The 8,689-nt window shown below is 42.3% G+C and overlaps 1 pseudogene; it reads left to right on the top strand.

Annotated features, from left to right (window-relative positions):
- Nucleotides 1-8,137: 8,137 nt before the first annotated feature.
- Nucleotides 8,138-8,461, top strand: LOC134734772 (cytochrome b-c1 complex subunit 7-like; annotated as a pseudogene).
- Nucleotides 8,462-8,689: the final 228 nt, after the last annotated feature.

Genomic DNA, 8,689 nt, shown 5'->3' with positions numbered 1-8,689 from the left:
TCTTAGTTTTTTTTTTTTTTTGAAACAGAGTCTCGCTCTGTTGCCCAGGGTGGAGTCCAGTGGTGCGATCTCGACTCACTGCAACATCAGCTTCCCAAAGTGCTGGGATTACAGGTGTGAGCCACTGTGCCAGATCCCCTGAAGGGTTTTTAAAAGCCACCATTTTGTCTTCTCTGCCTATAAAGTGGGATAAAATACAGACAGTTAATATCACAGGCCTGCACCTCCTACACTACCAGCCCCTTATGTGATAAAACTGTTCTGATTGGCCTTGCTGACCTAGCAGGGACACAAAGGGTTCCTTAGTAGCCAAGCTGGTGTTACTTGAGACTCCTTTTTTATTTTCCTTTTTGTGATGAAAGAAAGATTAAAAGCAAAAAAAAAAAAAAAAAAAAAAAAAAAATCAGTTAAAGACCTGAAGCTTTTAGTATTTTTAAAAGAAAAAAATAGATTATTTTTTAATTTTACAGATATTATAAACATTAAAATTTGAAACATACAAAGGAGAGAAAGAAGGGAAGGAGGGAGGGAGGGAGGGAGGGGGAATAAGGAAGAAAGAAAGGAAATCACCTTTTGGGCCTGGCACATAAAATAATTCCTATTAAAGCTAGTATTTTTCCTTATAGAGTAGAACGTCTAAGTACTCTTAAAAGACTATTTCCTATCCTTGGCAGTGTTCCTCCCCAGGGAGAGAGAGGAACAGTGTCTTCTCTGAAATCTTGACTTCATGTAACACACCACACCCTGCCCCAGTTGAGCTCATTTCTCACCCACAAGTTTTTGAAAAGACTCCCTGGGGTTTGCTCATGAGCCCAGACCTTTCCGGCATCTCACCGAAGTAACTTCTGACTAGATTTGTCATGACCGTAAGGCTGTTTTAAAGAGACAATCTCGATTCTTCTTTTGACAGAATATATTTCATTGCACTGTATTCTCAACAGTTAAAACAAATGCATGATAAAATATAAACAGGCCACCCAAGAATAAAATAAATCCTTTTGATTGAAATTAACATACAGACTTTTTTCTTTTCCTTGCCAGATTATCTCATTAAATTACATCATGATGGAAATCTACAATTTTTTTTTTTTTGATATGTGGTGTTTGTTTGTTTGTTTGTTTTTGAGACAGAATCTCTCTCTGTTGCCAGGCTGGAGTGCAGTGGCGTGATCTCGGCTCACTGCAACCTCCACCTCCCATGTTCAAGCAATTCTCCTGCCTCAGCGTCCTGAGTAGCTGGGACTACAGGTGCATGCCACCACACACAGCTAATATTTGTAATTTTAGTAGAGACAGGGTTTCACCATGTTGGTCAGGATGGTCTTGATCTCTTGACCTCGTGATGTGCCTACCTGGGCTTCCCAAAGTGCTGGAATTACAGGCGTGAGCCACAGCACCCGGCATTTGTTTGTATTTTTAAAGATTAATTTGTACTTTATTTATTTGTCATTGAACATTATTCCATTAGTATTAGGTTTTATGAGGTTCTACCGTAACTCCTAAAAAAAAGTTGTGATAGTTTGTTTGGAGGTAGCCATTTTGTTTAAATAACTGTCTAAAATTGTTATTTATTATTAGGCATAAAAAACATGACTTTAGGCCACAATTTAGTACACAATAGTAAATTGCTAAAAAGTAACTTAGGAATATGAAAATACACAGTAAATGGAACTTTCCAAATGACAGTTGTGAATTTTTTTTTCTTGTTCTATATCGCCCACGTCAGAGTGCAGTGACTCAATCACAGCTCACTGCAGCCTCAAACTCCTGGGCTCAAGTGATCCTCCCACCTCACCCTCCCAAGTAGCTGAGACTCCAGGTGCATGCCACCAAGCCTGGCTAATTTTTATTTTTTTATTTTTTGTAGAGAAAGGTATTGCTTTGTTGCCCAGGCTGGAGTGACTCTTTGATATAGCACCTGATTATAGCTGATTTGGATAATTATTAGAATAAGGAAAGCCTATATTTAAATTAACAATGTAAAATATTTTCAATTATGTGCTCTAATTTTTTTACCACAAAAGTTAAGGTAATTTTCTAATAATTACTTTGATTTTTTTTTTTTTTTTAGACAGAGCCTTGCTCTGTCACCCTGGCTGGAGTGCAGTGTGCAATAGCATGATCTCAGCTCACTGCAACCTCCACCTCCTGGATTCAAGCGATTCTCTTGCCTCAGCCATCTAAGTAGCTAGGACTACAGGTGTACGCCAATACACCCGGCTAATTTTTGTCCTTTTAGTAAAGACAGGGTTTTGTCATGTTGGCTAGGTTGGTCTCAAGCTCCTGATCCACCTGCCTCAGCCTCCCAAAGTGCTAGGATTATAGGTGTGAGCCACCATACCCAGCCCTGATATTATTTTCATCTTATAGTTCAATAAACTGAGGCTGAGAAATGTTAAATAGCTTTTTCAAGGTCTCAACCATGGCAGATTTTGAATATGAACACATCTCTCTTACTACAAATTTCATATTCTTAATCACTGAATTCATATATCCAACCATTTATTTTCCAAAATAGTAAATACTCTGTCCAGCACCCACTTAGATAAATATTGCAGAGTAACATCTCAAAAAGACAATAATGGGCCAGGCGCGATGGCTCACGCCTGTAATCCCAGCACTTTGGGAGTCAGAGGCAGGTGGAGCACGAGGTAAAGAGATGGAGACCATCCTGGCCAATATGGTGAAACCCCATCTCTACTACAAATACAAAACATTAGCTGGGCATGGTGCCATGTGCCTGTAGTCCCAGCTACTCGGGAGGCTAAGGCAGGAGAATTGCTTGAACCTGGGAGGTGGAGGTGTATTTTGTATTTTTAGTAGAGACAGGGTTTCTCCATGTTGGCCAGGAGGGTCTCGATCTCCTGACCTCGTGATCTGCCCACCTCGGCCTCCCAAAGTGCTGAGATTACAGGCACAACCCACTGCACCAGGCCCCTGGAAGACACTTTCGAAGTCATCATATCCTACCTCCCAACCAATGCATGAATCATTTCTTCAACATCTCTGACAGATAAAGAGCTAATGAAATCATGAATTAGGTATTGTCAGATAGAAATGTTATAAAATCTCTTTGTTCTATGGATGGATGTATTCGTTTTACATGGGTGCTGTAACAAATACTACAAACATAGTGGCTTCAAGCCACAAAAATTTGTTATATCACAGTTTCTCTGGATTAGGAAACTGGGTAAGTTCAATTGGGTCCTTTACTTAGGGTACAAAAAGGCTAAAATCAGGCCGGGCACGGTGGCTCATGCTTGTAATCCCAGCACTTTGGGAGGCCGAGGCGGGTGGATCACGAGGTCAGGAGATCGAGACCACGGTGAAACCCTGTCTCTACTAAAAATACAAAAAATTAGCCGGGCGTGGTGGCGGGCGCCTGTAGTCCCAGCTACTTGGAAAGGCTGAGGCAGGAGAATGGCGTGAACCCAGGAGGTGGAGCTTGCAGTGAGCCGAGATCACGCCACTGCACTCCAGCCTGGGCGACAGAGCAAGACTCCGTCTCAAAAAAAAAAAAAAAAAGGCTAAAATCAGCTGGATGCAGTGGCTGACACCTATAATCCCAGCACTTTGGGAGGCCGAGGCGGGTGGATCACCTGAGGTCAGGAGTTTGAGACCAGCTTGGCCAACATGGTGAAACCCTGTCTCCACTAAAAATACAAAATTAGCTGGGTGTAGTGACAGGCGCCTGTAATTCCAGCTACTTGGGAGGCTGAGGCAGGAGAATAGCTTGAACCTGGGAGGTGGAGGTTGCAGTGAGCCAAGATTGTGCCACTGCACTTCAGCCTGGGCAACAGAGCAAGACTCTGTCTCAAAAAAACAACAACAACAACAACAAAAAAATGCTTAAATCGAGGTGTTGGCAGAGGGCTGTGCTCCTTAATGGAGGCCCTGGGGAAGAATACATGTCCAGACTTGTTCAAGTTGTTGGCCATATTCAGTTTCTTGAGGTCCCTGTTTCCTTGCTGCTGTCAGGCCAGGGCCAGGCTTTGCTCTTAGAGGGTGACCACATTTATTTTCATGCTTTCCATGTGGCCTCTTCCAACAATGGCAGGTAGAGTTCTTCTCATGATTTGAATCTCTGACTTTCCCTTCTGCCACCTCTCTCTGACTCCAGCTGGAGAAAGTTCTCTGCTTTTTATTTATTTTATTTTTGTTTTTTTGAGACGGAGTCGCGCTCTGTTGCCCAGGCTGGAGTGCAGTAGCGTGATCTCGGCTCACCGCAACCTCTGCCTCCCAGGTTCAAGCAACTACTCTGCCTCAGCCTCCTGAGCAGCTGGGACTACAGGCGCGCGCCAACACGCCTGGCTAATTTTTGTATTTTTAGTAGAGACGAAGTTTCACCATATTGGCCAGTCTGGTCTCGAACTCCCAACCTCACGATCCGCCACCCTTGGCCTCCCACAGTGTTGGGATTACAGGCGTGAGCCACCATGGCCAGCCATAAAAGTTATCTGCTTTGCCAGGTGCGGTGGCTCATGCTTGTGATCCCAGAACTTTGAGAGGCCAAGGCAAGTGCATCACATGAGGTCAAGAGTTCGAGACCAGCCTGACCCAACATGAAGAAACCCCGTCTCTACTAAAAATACAAAAAAAAGTAGCCAGGCATGAGGGTGCATGCCTGTAATCCCAGCTACTTGGGAGGCTGAGGTAGGAGAATTGCTTGAACCCAGGAGGCAGAGGTTGCGGTGAGCCAAGATCGTGCCATTGCACTCCAACCTGACAACAAGAGTGAGATTCCATCTCAAAAAAATAAATAAATAAAAATAAAAGAAGAAAGAAAAAAGAAAAAGTTCTCCGCTTTAAGGGCTCCCGTAACTGAATGTTCCCCACATCCCCATCCTGAGGGATAATACAGAATCACCTCCCTATCTTAAAGTTCATAACCTTAGCTGGATCTGCAAAGTCCCTTTTGCTACGTAATGCAACATGTTCCTTGGTTCCAGGGATTTGGGTATGGACAACTGAGGGATGGGGGTGGAATATCTGCCTCCCTTGTGATTCTGCCCATTTTTCTGAATACTACCACTTGAACCACCCATTCCTTTCTCTAAAACCACCTTTGCAAAAATCATAACGGTGAGAAATTATGACAGTAAAAGAGATCTGATCTAACCAACTCCACCTTGCCTTAACCTCCAAACTGCCCTTGGTCATTCCTGGGCATGGGCCAAGCTAATTTAGGGAGAATTTTAGTTTATAGTTTAAATTATAATAGCCCTTCCCTAAACTAAACCACTTTTGTAAAACCAATGAAAGGCCGAGTGCGGTGGCTCACGCATGTAATCCCAACACTTTGGGAGGCTGAGGCAGGCAGATCACTCAGGAGTTCGAGACCAGCCTGGCTAACATGGTGAAACCCCACCTCTACTAAAAAAATACAAAAATTAGCTGGGCGTAGTGGTGCTCGCCTGTAATCCCAGCTACTCAGGAGACTGAGGCAGGAGAATCGTTTGAACCCGGGAGGTGGAGGCTGCAGTGAGCCAAAATCGCGCCACTGCACTCCAGCCTGGGTGACAGAGCGAGACTCCATCTGAAAAAAAAAAAAAAAAAACAATGAAAGTCCACCGGATTACAAGGATGAGAAGAGCCTGAATTCTGCTAAAATGTTAAGTACAATTAAATGATTACCAGCCATTATTCTGGAGGTCACAAGATTTGCAACTTCCCCAGTCACTCTTGTAAATAACTTCACTACTGTAGAACCTAAGATTGGCCTTTCGAGACGTCTTTTCAGACTTTTGCATTTCTGACAACCAGATGGCCCCGCCTAGACCAGGGGCTCCTCTGTGGCCCCCACCCAGAAGCAGACTCAGAAAAAGACTGTTTCCTACACTCCTATGATTGCATCCCCAACCAATCAGTATTCCCTCTTCTGAAGCCCCATGCCCAGTAAATTATGCTTGAGAAGCGCTAGCCTCTGAATTTTTGAGTTTTCAGGGAGGTTGATTTGAGTAATAATAAAACTCCAGTCTTCTGTTTAGCTGGCTCTATGTGTATTAAACTGTCTTTATTGCAATTCCTCTGTCTTGATAAATTGGCTGTATCTAGGCAGTGGGCAAGATGAGCCCATTGGGTGGTTACATATGCACTTGACAAATAATTATCGGGCTCTTACTGTGTATCAGGCAACATATTTGATAGAGGGGATATAATGGTGACCAAGCCAGAAATAGTTCATGATCAAATGAAGCTAGAGGAGAGGCCATATTCAAATGTACTTACACTAATAAATGTTAAGGTACAATTATAATCAAAGTACGTATCTGTACCTTGAGACTGCTATGATGCTATGGTAGTACAAATTATGAAGTTGACATCACTTGGAGGGTGTAGTTCAAGAAAGACTTCCTTAAAGAAGTGAAATCCCCACACATATTTGAAAAAGAGCCATTACATCTCTTAAGTATTTTTTTCAAATATTCCTTATCTTTATATCATGTCAAAACAAATAAATGTAGTGTGAGTAAGGGATATTAGTGTGTGTGTGTGTGTGTGTATGTGTATGTGTATGTGTGTGTGTTTTAGGGGGTGTCAAAGTGGCCTACCATTTACTTCTCCTTGCCTCTATCCAGCAGAAAACATGTTAGGGGAATTTAGGCAGACAGAATTTTCCAATTAAATAAATATTTTATTTTATTTTATTTTATTTTTTGAGAAACAGGATCTTACTTTGTCACCCAGGCTGGAGTGCAGTAGCACAATCACATCTCACCTCAGCCTCAACCTTCCAGGCTCAAGCAGTCTTCTTGCCTCACCCTCCTGAGTAGCTGAGCCTACAGATGCATGACACCACATCTGACTATTTTTTTTTTTTGGTATCTTTTGTAGAGATGGGGTCTCACTATGTTGCCCAGGCTGGTCTTGAACTCCTGGGCTCAAGTGATGCTCCCACCTCAGCCTCCCAAAGAGCTGAGATTACAAGCATGAGCCACTGTACCCCACCTAAAATTTTTTAAAAAATATAAATACAAATCGAGATTGCTTTGCTCTTAAAAATTGTTCTTGACAGTAGGACAGCCTTCTATCAGGAGAAAATTTGGAATACAAAAGAAAAGAATGCTAATTTGAGATGGTGTTTCCCTTTTTTTATGAGAAATAAAAAGTAATGTATGGCCAGGGTGTAATGTAAGACAGGTCTAGGAAAGAGCAAATGCTTCAATGACCAGGATGTGTTGTTTAAAAGGAACAGCCAGGGGGAGGGGGGAGGGACAGCATTAGGAGATATACCTAATGACGAGTTAATGGGTTCAGCAAACCAACATGGCACATGGATACATATGTAACAAACCTGCACATTGTGCACATGTACCCTAAAACCTAAAGTATAATAATAAAATAAAATAAGAAAAAAAAAATAAAGCTGAGGCTATGCTTTGATCCTCAAGAAAAAAAGCCAAAAAAAAAAAAAAAAGAAAAGAAAAGAAGGGTTTTTTTGCCCTCGAGAAACTTGCAATCTAAATTTTCTTCTAAACCCAGATTTGCTTTAAATGACTTATCTAAATAAACTTATCTTTCCATGTCAAAAAAAAAAAAAAAAGGAACAGCCAAACCATCAGCAATTTCTAATGTTTTGTTTCTTAACTTTGAGATGTAATGTCCCAAAAGAAAAAAAAAAATTGCCCTTCTTGGTTAGTATGAGTTGTACTTATTTTCTGTGAAGTCAGTAGGAAATCATTGCTGCTCTCAATGATGAGTAAACTGAATTGCAAAGGGAGCACCTGCCCCACCCGACTCCCTCATAATCTTCTCTCCAGAAAGTAGAGCTGCTTTCTCTTCCTCCAGGAGCTGACAGGAACTGAGTGGAAGAGAGCCAGCATCTGAGCAAAGCCAGAGGCATTTCCCTTGAATGCTTACGAAGAGACTAAGAAAAAAAAATCCTTCCCCGTTAGTTGGGATTACAATTTCCCAAGGAACAGTGGCCATAGGGCCACTCAATGGACAGATTTTGAAGGCAGAGGCTGCAAGAGAACAGAGAACTGAGGGAAGAGGGGAGTGTGTGGATGAGATTAATTGAACAGTCTGAACTCTGAAAATCCATTTGGTAGCTGCTCTTGACTCAATCCTTGGGGAAGTACCAGTCTAAGGTGCATGTAGATCCTGTACCAGGGTTCCAAACTATCTCAGCCTCAAAATGGCTGGCAGGCCGGCTGTTGCAGCATCAGTGGCTGGATGGTTTTTGAAAGTGTATTATAATGCTGCAGGATTCCATAAACTGGGGTTAATGCCAGATGATACCATATATAAGGATGAAGAAGTAAGAGAAGCCATAAGAAGCCCTCCTGTGAACCTTTATAACAGGATGTTTCACATCGACTGCACTGGACCTGACTATGAGGCAGCAGATCTTGCCTAAAGAACAGTGGACCAAATATGACAGGATAAATTCTACCTTGAACCATATCTGAAAGCGGTTACTCGGGAGAGAAAAGAGAGAAAAGAATGGGCAAAGAAGTAATCATGCAGTTGAAATCTATGGATGCAGCTGTCCTCAAAGTATTTTTATGAAGATGTTGGTTAAAGCCAAAACAACTTAATAATTATTTAGGCCGGGCGCAGTGGCTCACACATGTAATCCCAGCACTTTGGGAGGCCGAGGCGGGCGGATCACCTGAAGTCAAGAGTTCAAGATCAGCCTGGCCAACATATCGAAACCCTGTCTCTACTTAAAAAAATACAAAAATTA

Source organism: Symphalangus syndactylus, chromosome 12 (genome assembly GCF_028878055.3).
Source record: "Symphalangus syndactylus isolate Jambi chromosome 12, NHGRI_mSymSyn1-v2.1_pri, whole genome shotgun sequence".
NCBI lineage: Eukaryota > Metazoa > Chordata > Mammalia > Primates > Hylobatidae > Symphalangus > Symphalangus syndactylus.
Note: the sequence above shows the minus strand (reverse complement) of the source record. Positions and strands in the feature narration are given on the sequence as shown.